The sequence below is a fragment of the Montipora foliosa genome, chromosome 1, assembly GCF_036669935.1.
Source record: "Montipora foliosa isolate CH-2021 chromosome 1, ASM3666993v2, whole genome shotgun sequence".
Taxonomy (NCBI): Eukaryota; Metazoa; Cnidaria; class Anthozoa; order Scleractinia; family Acroporidae; genus Montipora; species Montipora foliosa.
Window position 1 is genome coordinate 64,520,570 of NC_090869.1, and position 12,787 is coordinate 64,533,356.

General features: G+C 38.6%; 1 pseudogene; it reads right to left on the reverse strand.

The window, feature by feature from the left end:
- Positions 1-225: 225 nt before the first annotated feature.
- Positions 226-12,787, reverse strand: part of LOC138004766 (heterogeneous nuclear ribonucleoprotein H3-like) — an 18,187-nt pseudogene continuing 5,625 nt past the window's right edge.

Consider the following 12,787-nt stretch of genomic DNA (forward strand, 5'->3'; position numbering starts at 1 on the left):
CTCACAAAAAATGCTACGCCATTAAAACGCCAGTTAAAAAATTATACAAAGCAATGGAGGAATCCTAGATTAAATTACGGAACTACAAGAATGCCTTCACTACTTTACTTAGCCTACCACTAATGTATACAATCCAGTGTTGAAACCACTACCCAGCAAATATGAATGGGCTTTTTAGTCAAGTTGTTTGAAGCAAACTCAACACAAATCTGTTGTACAATCTACAATGTTAGCTTCACCAAGTCCATCAGTCTTAAGATCAATCCACATTAATGTTACACTGAATAACGCTGATCACCAGGAGTGTCAGATGATTACGCCTTGGAAAATAAAACTGTAAAGACTAAACAAGTAGACTTCGGCGACCGAAGATTCAATCACTGATACCCAGGATAGGACACCATGCCAGCAGTTCCTGTGGTCTGAGGGTCTTGCTTGATCTGCGTCTGCATGTTACCGAAGTACGACGTACTAGCAGTTGCCCCGTAGGCTGAAGTGTCAGCATACGCACCTGCTGCTGTTGTTGTTGTTGCTGCTGCTGGTTAAATGGGGTGCTCTGTTGGGGCAGGAGTGCTGTAGGCAGTGGCTTGTGCCGCATAACTCCCTGTATTCATCCCGGTGGCCATCCCAGTAGTCATTCCAGTATTCATTCCTGTGTTCATCCCTGAAGACATCTGACCTCCGAACCCTGTACCCCCGAAGCCTGTGGTTTGCCCATAAGAAGTCTGTGAGCTGTAGCTTGCAGTGCTTGGACCTGCATTGAATGCGCCTGCATTGCTGCTGAAGGCACTGCCTTGATTTCCAAAGCTGCCACCACCTCCTCCGGCCATCTGACTGCCAAAGTTACTCTGCTGTTGCTGTTGCTGTTGTTGTTGTTGTTGTTGCTGCTGCTGTTGGTTGTTGAAGCCACTGCTCTGATTTCCTTGGCCTCGAAACCCGCTCATGTTGTTTTGATTACCGCCAAAGCTGCTACCTCCACCGCCAAAGTTGCTATAGTTATTTCCATCGCTAAAGTTTCCTCCGAAGTTCCCACCACCAAAGTTATTGCTGCTAAAATTGCCACCTGCAATAAGAGCACACTAACCATTTAACCACGATCCAGGAGAATAAATAAAGGCATCATAATATCTTGTTTACAGTTTAATCTAGAATGACAATCAATGGCGTTGCAACAAGTACAATGTTCGAGACTTTGGTGCGAGGATAGCTAAGGAAGTCATTTTCACAGAATAAATTACAAATTGTGAATCTTGACATTCCAACAAACGCTTTAACACAATTGTCTTCAACTTTATTTATTTTTATAATAAAAAGATCTTACAATAGACTGGCCTGCAAAATAGCTGTTAAACCAACTTTTTAAATTATCAATGGCATCTCAATATAGTCGTTTTCTCTTTTCAAGATAATTATCAGAAAGCAATCCGTGAAGTACTGGTAAATTTCTCTTTAGGGAGATCTCTAATAAATGACAAGGTATCTCATTCCATATTCGCATTCTCAGTATTCGACTGGAACTAGCTTGCAATGGAGGCTAATGCGGGGGAAAATATTTGTAAAAATTTAAATTTGAAACGAAATCCATTGCAGTTAGTTCCAGTCCAATACTGAGAATACGTACATGGTTTATTAGGATATACAGTAGTCTTGAGTGTCTCACAGTTTCATGGTGTACCGGTATTTCACGCCACACGGCCCTTGGTAAAAGGTGTCACAAGTGGCTGCATTTCCAATACTCCCTCCTTTGTTTTTACCCTGTTAAATCCCGAGAGCGGGACTTCTAGATTTTACTATCAATGGAGGCTGCTTCAGGGATGAATGGCTTAATTTTCACAAGTGCTTGACAAATGCTTGATTTGTAAATTAACTGTGTAAATGAAGGTTTTAAAGGGGCTATGTCACGTTATTTTACGTTGTCTAGGGGAAATCTTAAGTTAATCACGACTTTAAACTTGAAAATGGTGATGTGAAATTACTTTAATTTACTGATAAAATTATCGTTATACCACAAACAAGATGATTTTGAACAAAAACGACTTTCATCCAGGCGATATGCCATAAACTTTACAAAAGGTCAGGCCGACCTTTTTTTCAAGATTACCCAAATGCAATCCGTTCCAATCTTGTCCAATTGTGATCCATGCCTCTCTTTCCTTTTGCTTTTGTTGTTCAACAGTTTTAAGTGGTTATTGTGGTATTGTCTTTCTACTTTTTGGGTATTTTCATTATTTTGGATGTCATGAAATTACATCATTTTGCGTGACATAGCCCCTTTAAGTGAAAATTAAGTTGGGTTTTTTTTTCACATCCAAGCAACCTTGAAATAAGTTGGCTTGAGAAAATTAGCAGGAAAAGTTCTTACCACCACTGTTTCCACCACCAAAATTTTGTCCTCCGCCACTTGAGCCACCCCAACCTCTTCCAGAGACATCTTCCATACCAGGCTGGGACCGCAAAAACAACTCAATGTAACGATGGCCTACAAGGAAAACACACTCTTAAGTGAGAAATACGTCAACATTTTCTGTAAAACGGCACAAGAAGCACGTTAAGCTAAGGTGGCTGGAACCAGTTTCACCACTTTTAAGAGACCTTGTTAAAAAGGTTTTAACTACTATACTGTATCGTGAAACACAGCAATGTTATGGCACTACTACTACTACTACTAATAATAATAATAATTGGCAGTGCTAATCACCCCTTACTTGCAGTATTGAGGACTGAATTGTGAAGGGCATAGCTCACAATATCAGGCTGAAAGTGCCTCTGGCTGTGGCTATACAGTCCATGTTGATGTTGGAGCACATCACCACAGCTAGATGTTAATTACCGGTAGCTGTGAGTCGATTTTGATGAGGGAGGAAACCCGGAGTACCCGGCAAAAAACCCTTGAGTCAGGTTGAAATCAACTGAAACTCAACCCACATGCAAGCCGGGCCAGTTGAACCCTGGGCTAGCAGTGGTGGGAGGCTCGATAGATAACTACTAATCCACCCTGACTCCTGTATGAAACACCAGTAATTATGATGATTTAACCCTTTGACGTCCAAACCGGCCGCAACTGGCCAGACTTTTACTCTGTCTAATGCCAGACGATTTTACTCGTCAATGGGCCCCATTGTCCCCATTAACCCTTTGACGTCCAAACCGGTCAGACTTAGTATTTTACTCTAACCCCAGATGATTTTACTCGTCAATGGGGAACCCCTGGGAGTCAATGGGTTAAATAAATGTGCCCACTAATGGGATGTAATAGGTTACCATGGCAACATGAAAGCTCTCCAAAAACACCCTATATTTCGCCTTTACTTGCTTATAAATGAACTTGGTGACCCCAATTATTTATTGTAGAATAGTAATAAGCAATCTGAGATAAAACAATCAGCAAAGTATAAAAATATTCATTCACAGCTCTACAAAAATAACGTGCATGTACATGTAAATTAACATCAGACATTTTTATCCCCAAAATTTGAGCAAGTCACCTAAACATTCAGATGTAGCTTTTTTCCTGTTTATAATCAGAAAAGTAGTCAATGTTATTACAACATCTAGAGAAATTACAAAAAGACCCTACCCATTGATTGCTTGTTCTTCAACATGGCAGCTTGGGCATCCTCGTGGGTTGCAAAGTCAACATCAACTTGGCCACTAAATGAGCCACCTGAATACTCCATCCAAACATTTACGGGATTAAGGGGCATGAAGAACTGCTTTACATCACTTTCTTTTGCAGCAAAAGGCAAACCTCGCATGTGTACTGTATGACCAGTGGAGGACATCGACCCAAAGTTACCACCACCACCTCCACCACCACCTCTGCCCTGATTGCGGAATCCACCTCTGCCACCCATCCCTCTTCCACCGCGCCCACCCCTGCCTGATCCTCCACGTCCACTTCCATAACCATTGTAGTCACTACCATAGCCACCTCCAAAAACAGGACCTCCTCGCCCTCTGAATCTAGTGAGAACAAAGGAATTAAGCCACAATATTTCAAGACCTATTTCTGTCTGAAATTTTTAAGTTGGGGTTGATACTAAGAGAGTAAAAACCTTGCACCCATTACATCTGACTTCAGCCATTTTAGGTTGGAACCATGGCACGGTCGATGGCAAGGATGGCATTTAATAATGACAACACTGCATCACAGTGTCTCTTGGTGAATTAAAGGGGGCTACACTTGCAATATTTATCGAATATATAAATAATAAATATATTACTTTACTTTTCTTGGTCTAACACCAGACGATTTTACTCATCAATTGGGGCAATCCAGGTGTCAATGGGTTTAGAATCTCCCACAGAACAATCAAATCTCATGACGAACACAGCAGCAACTTTCACTTGATGAGCAACGCCAAAAAATGTGGGCGATCGAATCAATGGATCTGCTTGTCACGGACAAAACACAATATTTTGCTCAACCTTGCCCAATAATTGTTTATTATTATTATTATTATTATTATTATTAGCACCTTCTCCCATCTCCTGCTACAACACCACCAAATCGCCCACGTCCACCACCAAAGCCTCCAGGAGATCTGTCATAAGGACCAGGTCGAGTTGACATCAAAGGCTTTAATTTGGGTTTGGACACATATTTTATGTCTGCCTTAGAGCTCTTGAATATTTCAATGTACCTAAGGGAAAACAAGCAACCAAATGTTGATGCAAACACTTTTTTGACAAACTAGGCTTAAAATGGCCCTCATTTTATTTTCAAAACACATGGCAGTACCACAAATGAAAGAATAATAATAATACAATGTAAATGTAACTACTTAATATTCACAACTATACAATATACCACTAATCTTAAGTATGTTTCTGAAAAAGGCTAAAAGTACAATACATACATGCTCTATTGACCCTGCCTTGTTTTAATGATATAATGATGTGCAAGTCCAAGAAATAGTCTTACAGTGCAACGCGCCTTACCGTGGCCACCCAACAAACTTTGACATTTGACAATTATGTGTAAATATGTCAACTCAACAACCCATGCAACGGTGTTCAACTTACAACTGAGCGAACTTTGCCAAGGAGGCGTGACAGTCAATCAAATTCACACATCCTGTTGGCAGACAATTTGTAAAAAACTTTGTTAGGTGGCCACGGTAAGGTGCGTCGCACTGTAATGTTAGTCCTTGACTTAAACAATGACACAAAAGATAAAATGTTGTAATACCATAATAATAAATAAGGCAAATGACCTACTACACTTCCTACACCCAAGAAAACAGATCGAAGTCACCAGAGAAAAACGTTAATTTTTCGACAACTGAACCAAGGAATCCTTTTTTGTTAACAAAAATATAAGATAAAATAGAAATGAAACTTTCATATTGCCAGCCAACTTTGCAACTTGAAGGCTAGACATTTTTTACACTAAAAATTAAGTAAAATAAGCAAGATACATGTATATGTATGTGTACATTAGTCACAAAAATACTTTCACATAAAGACAATACATACCGTACTCCACAACAACAGACAAGTAATAATAATAATTTACTGTGTTTGCACATTTAAAGACAATACTCACCTACAAGCAACTTCACTGTGCAATTTTAGAGTACAATACTTTGCATGTTTCAATGATTTTTTTTTCACAAAACCTTATTGTGTTGGTCCACAAGACCTCGCTGATCTTAGAGTCAGGTTAATGAGCTGATATGGCTTATAAGCGATTGAAAAAGTGATTCATCTTAGCTTTTTGCACTGCCTACAAATTCATGTTATAACACAGTAACGCTTAACTTTAAAAACGTCAACTTATGAACTTTGAAACAGTTGACATGTCACCATTAATCTTTTTACATCAGTCACTACCCAGTCCAGCTAATGCAGCACTACAGTTTCCCTGAATAGTTAGTTCATTTTGTTCATCCACATGGACAATTTGCTATTTTAATTTTGAGTCTTCAGTAAAGCCCTATGTTTTAATGGGAGGCTTTTCAATTCAGCACACCTTTTTGGTGACTTTGCTACCTTTCAATTTCTTACACCAGATCCCAGTCAACAATATTTTTTTTATTAAAAAAGCCACAACCTAAATTTTGCACTGCGAAGTTAATTAGGTAATAAAGGCGATCACACATGTAAGGCTTAAAGAAACCAACCATTGAAACCACTGTTACAAAGTAATCAGTTTAAAAAATTGTGCCCATGGTCCCATCAGACCCGCACCATTACTATCCCCACCTGTGCCCTATGGATTCTTTGTTTTTTTTCATAGCTTGTGTAGCTAATTCAGGAGAAGCAAATTCCACAAAAGCATCCCCCGTGGTCCTCCCGTCCTCATCCAGAGTGATTGTTATCCCATTAGGAACTATCTCCAGCCCTTTGAATTCCAGTAGAGAGCAAAGAATGTAAACCAATAACTGTTATAGTGAACACACCCAACAACTACAGCATTTCAGATATGTTTTTGAGACAGGGTGCACACACAGAATCTAAAAGCATTAAAACTGGGCCTGATATCAGTAAGGTTCAATGGTCTTTGTGCATTCTCCAAGGTTGTCAAAGCAGTAGGTTGCTGCCAGAAAATTATTATACAAGCAGCATACAGCATTATCTGCTGATAATCTGGTATATTTAAAAGACATTAAATTTTCTCAACTGCCAACTTGACAACCTTAGAGCACTGACATGCTTGAGTCAGGTGACCCTAGGATTGTCTCTTATCTGAAACACTGTACTAGTTCATAGGGCTTTGTTCATACAAGGGTGATATAAAATTGGTTTTTGACATACTGGCAGATAAGAGGTGCAGTTGCAGTCAAACATTTACTCGGAATAATACTGTGGTATAAGTATTTGTTGCAATGATATAAGATTAAGAAAAAAGAAGTATCTTTTCTGCCCTCATCAAACAAACGTTAGGAAAGTCTTGACACTGTTTGTTTCCAAATCAACTTTGATTGTGTTTTCCTTTTAAAGTCACAATGAGATACACTAGGAGCACTTAAATTAAAGGTCAACTAATATCAAAGACAGATTGTGAGAGCTGTCCCCTACATTGCTGCTGACATCCCTTAATTCATAGACAAGGAACACTTTGACAATCTCCTCAAAGGGATAATTTTGGTCCACAACAGTGTTTAGTTTGACAAGAAGTACATGTATAACATCCAAAATACTTTGTAGATAAAAAATCTTACTACCAAGAAAGGTGTTATTCTCTGTGGATCATAGTGATAGTAAGGGAATTGTTTGTGTCAAAAGAGGACCCCCAGACAAGGAACACTTTGACAATCTCCTCAAAGGGATAATTTTGGTCCACAACAGTGTTTAGTTTGGCAAGAAGTATAACATCCAAAATACTTCGTATATAAAAAAATCTTACTACCAAGAAAGTTGTTATTCTCTGTGGATCATGGTGATAGTAAGGGAAATTGTTTGTGTCAAAAGAGGACCCCCAGTCAGTATCTTTTGGCTGTTAAAATGATGGTCTTTATCAGGCAATGTTGACATCTGGTTATGCATTAGTATGAATAGCATTGTGATTGGTGCATTTGTATCCTTGCTTAGGATGTTGTTGATTGAAAGATTTTGATCCCTGTCATTTAAACTATGGATTCTTCCCACAGCAGTATCCAAGCTGGTATTGGATTGTTTGATTCTGGACATCCACACCTCTGGCCCTTCAATTCCACTTTCAAAAAAAAAAAAGTGGTTAAGTGTGATGTCACAAATATTTAAAATTATGAAATTATGGGATTCATTAAGATCTTAAGAAAGTACATGATTAAGAATGACCATTTGCAAAAAATCAGCATTTTATTGCAGTTTGGGGATGAGATATTGGCCCTTTCATGCTACAGTGACTCCATACAAATCCTTGTAATTTTGTCTTGGTTCCAACCGTTTCGAACAAAGACAAAATTACAAGGATTTGTATGGAGTTACTGAAGCATGGAAGGGCTAATATCTTACCCCCATATTGCAACAATATGCTGATTTTTGGCAAGCGGCCATTCTTCATCATGTACTTTCAGAATATCTTAGTAAATCCCAAAATTTCAAAAATTTAGTTTTTCTGACATCATCACTTTACCACTCTATTGGAAGGGCAAGTCTTGTGTGAAAAGACTCTTTAACAAGGTATTGCAACACTTGCTTCATACCAAGGGATTCCACTGAGGGAACAATGTGCAGTCTGAACAACAAGGTTGAAATCCTCAAAACAACAACAGTCCAAGCAAGGATTAAAACAGACCAGTAACCTCCACTACTTTTAACACTGACAAAGGTACAGAGCCATACTGGAGAAAGTCATGCATATCTGATGTCAATCTCTCTCTGACAAGCTCTTTTTTCGGCACAAGTGCAATAACATTATGTTGATGATAAAATAATTTGGTTTTCAAAAGTGGGACTTGTACCAATATCAATCTATTTAATAATGGTTAAGAAATTGTTTTCACCTGTAAAGAACTGGGCAATTTCTTCCTTGGATACTTGAAAGGGTAATCCTCTGAGCCGAACCACTGTTTCATTGCCTCTGTCTTGGGGTTGACCCATTCTCTTACAAGTCCATTCCATCTCCCCGGATTTGGACTCAAACACCTCCACGTATCTCTTGCCAATAAAGTTGTTGCTTTTAGAAAGGGCTCTAAAGATAATATTACAGACATTATCCAAATGTCATTTGTCATCTAAAATAGACGGGCCTGGAATAAAATGCTTATGCACTTTTTGGTCTTTAAATAAACTCTGTAAGAGACCCATTTGGTACAATATACTATCAAAGACAAGACAAGCTTCTGCTGGGAAGTCAACAGTTCATGGCTAACTGCATGTTTCTCATGGTGGGTAATGCACAAGGTTCTTGTCAAGAGCCAGTAACAGGTTATTTTTACCGGCTTTTCAATCAAATGTTACATGTACCAGCTTTCTTCCTAACAAATTTCTGAAATTATCCTATTTAAAATCCACAAACTCAGTACATTTTGAAAAACTTCCCACTGTTTAAAGTATACCATATTTCCCCGTGTATAAGTCGACCCCCCATTTTAGATCGCAAAAAAAGCAATTTCTTAATTTCTTTGTAAAATGTTCATGGGACACTAATCTTGTATTCTTTGATTTCCGGAAATGTGGATACACAAAAAAATCATGGCCTCAAGCGCTTAATAGTTTTGTGGTTCAGCAGTTGTTGTACATGTATATGCAGGCACTTTGTCCTTGAGTTTCGAAAAAGTTCTCAGAAAATTGAACAAGTGAACCTCAAACTAACCTGTTTCGTTGTTCAAGGATAAAGGGCTTTAGAGGATAAGCACAACATCACAGAAGCAGGAATCAATCTTTGAAAATAACTTGCGAACGATGCAAAAACGTGCAAGGTTTAATCGGTCCTTGACTTATAATTTCTCACATTACAAACAAAACAAAACAAAACTCATAAACCAAACAATACGAAGTTCGTAAAAGCATTTAAATCAGCCAGGTTTGTATAAAGAATGAAAAACAATCATTATCAACCAGCATTTTCAGGCAACACGAGTGACGATGCTTGCACGCAAACACGAGGTATTGCGCCAGGTTACTAAGCCATTGAACGATCATGTTTTATTTGAAGAAACAGAAGTGCCTTTTAGAGCTTAATTCCGCCTTTGGAAAACGGAAATTTCCAGTGTCTATTTCATATTTGTTCTTGTGAGCATCTTCAACATTTAGAGTTGGACAAATCCTTTTCCATTTCAACTGGAATTGCTTACATTCATTTTGAAGTCTTTTGTCGGCTTTTGTCCACTGGGTTCGTTATGCCCAAGACAACATTATTATGTTAATTTTGAATAAATTACTTAGCTGGAACTTGGCTCAAAATCTTTGACCCGAGTATAAGTCAAGGGCGATTTTTGGAGCTTCTTTTGAGGCCATAAAAGGTCGACTTATACACAGGTAAATACGGTAATATTTTTTTTTCCATGTTGGGATGTTATCACCTTCACAGTACATAATCTGCTGCAGAAATTAGCAATACTCGGCTTCAGAATGAACCAGCAGATTGAAGTCCATTGTGTTTGCTATCCAATCATTTCCCAGCCAGTCCAAGGTCCCATCATTCCTTGAGACGTTTTGACAAAATGGTGTCCACACATGGAAAGTCGACAGGACAAAAGAGTCTCTGAATACAGAAGTCTCACCGAAAACATGATTCTCACTGAATACATGTTATAGCAAATTAGACAGAATAATTTTGTGTCATAAATAATGATTCAATATAATTATTCTTTCATGACCACTTTATTCTATAAAATTGAAAACAATGTTCATAAAATACTGACAACTCAGGAGCGTAGGGGCAGGTAACTGTTACCTGCTATTGTAACTGTTACCTGCTATTTGTTACCTTTTGTTCAAAAAATTGACAAGAACCCTGAATGCAAGGAGGGGTGTCAAGCATTCTCAGGAGTTTATCTCATCTATTTAACAGACTCAGTTCCAGACCACAGAAGCATGTAACTGGTCACAATAAGACCTATGAATTTCCCAGGTATCTCTCCTCTACTCATGCACAAAATGACCCGGTATTTCCTCAGATTACTTACTTTTCCATGTCTTCTAAGGAAACAAGCTCCACAAAGCATTCACCACTGGGACGCCCTTCACTGCTGTAAGTGAAATGGATTCCATTCTTTGGGCCCCCACGAATGTTACAACCTTCAAAGAAAAAAAAAACCAAAGTGGTTCATTTTCAGACTTCCAACTAACCCAACCTTGGCAGCAAAAAGTACTCCTTCCTTTGGGGTACACTGTAGGTGTATTGCCAGGTTCACTTCCATGTTGCCAGCCGTTTGCAGCAGACATCAGGAAGGTCTTGATATGTCAAATGAAATACCGTACTTACCCATGTATAACACGCACACCAATTTTGGACTGCGTTTTAAAAAAAAAGTTCAAGCAAAAAACAGAGAAATTGCTCTGGATAAGAACATTTGTTCTGCAACTTACAACAGTAAAGTAAATAAGCCTATGTAAGGTGTTTCAATGCTGAAACCTTTATATAAACTCTAACTCGTACATGCAGTCACAATCGAACAGTTCTCTCGTTCTCTTTAATGGTTTATAATTTAAAGAAACACTAAGGGGCTGCAGTACTGCGGTCAATCCGCCAAGAATTACTGCTACACGTAAATTGGTGTTTTCTCTGCGAATGCTACTTTCATGCTTTCAGTTACATGAGCTTCATAAATAAGCAGGCTTCTTCGTCTCCCCAGTCCACCACATCGCACACACCAAAATCTTCATTCCCTCGGCATCCATCCAGCCTTTCCTTTGGGTGGCACTGATAACTTGATGCTTGTTTCAACTTTTGGCACTCTTGAAAATCACCATTCGTCTTAATTTCAATCCATCACCAGCACACACCAACAAAACAGTTGCGCGATCTTGACAATCTTCTCTGTGGTGTTGTTGACCATTCAGTTTGGAAGCATGTCGAAGTTCAGTGGCATTTCGTCCATATTTCCCATCACATGTAGAGCGTAGATGTGTTCTTTGCCAAGTTTTATAATATAACTGTGAAATTGGATGACCTTCAGTGAAATTAATGATGCGTAATTTACCAGACACAGTATAACTCCAGTGAGTTTTGTGGCCATTTTGATGTTTTAATTAATTGCTCAAAAATGAAGGCTATGTTGATCAGTTGTTCATTTAAATACGAAGGCTACATATTTAACCAACCAACTTGTAAAACCAAAACATATGGTGATAGAGCCTTTTCTGTTTGTGCTCCGAAGATTTGGAACACTATTCCAGTACAGTTTTATTTAAGAAAAAACTTAAGACCTTCCTTTTTATTAGATTTATTGAGAGTAACTCATTATATTTTTAATTTTTAGTTTTTAATTTTTATTCCTAAATTTTATAATTGTAGTTTTAGAGATAATTTTGTAAAGCGCCTTGGACAGGTAATGGATGTGAGCGCTATATAAATGAAATATTATTATTATTATTATTATTATTATTATTATTATTTAGTGGATCTAAATTTTTTATCTCTTGATTCAGCCTTTTACTTTTCCATCAAAAATCAATGTGTCTTTGTTTATATACTAATGAGGGACACAAGTCAAAAACAATGGATTCTGTTTATCATGCGCATCTAAAATTTCAGAGCTGTTTTAGCACAAAAAAAAAGGCATATTATACACATGCAAATACGGTAATCCTTACAGTCAACAAGAAGATGTGGCTGTCATACAAGTCCTGGGTCATTTTGGCCCCTAAAACAAAATTTGTTTCCCTTTCCCAAGTTCTTTAGTGGGAGGCACAGTGGCCTCGTAGTTAGAGTGCTCGACTCCGAATCGAGTGGTCCGGGTTCGGGTCCTGACCGGGGACATTGTGTTGTTGTGTTCTTGCGCAAGACCCTTTACTCCCACGGTGCCTCTCTCCACCCAGGTGTATAAATGGGTACCGGCGAAATGCTGGGGGTTAACCCTGCGATGGACTGGCATCCCATGTAGGGGGAGTAAAAATACTCCTAGTCGCTTCATGCCACAGAACCAGGATAAGCTCCGGCTCTGATGGGCCACTTGGCTCGTAAACAGACTTTTTACTTTGCCCAAGTTCTTTGGATAGAATCAAAGATTCACTGGTTGAACATTTCTGCACTATCCTATTACAACTAGACTGCATGGCTACGGATGGGACAAGGACAGATACCTGTATAGTTCATGGGATTGCTTGAGGACCATTGGATACAGATTTCCCAAAACTATGAACTCTAGCCATAAATGCGATGCACAGGAGGCTAAAGCTTACGACATGCACG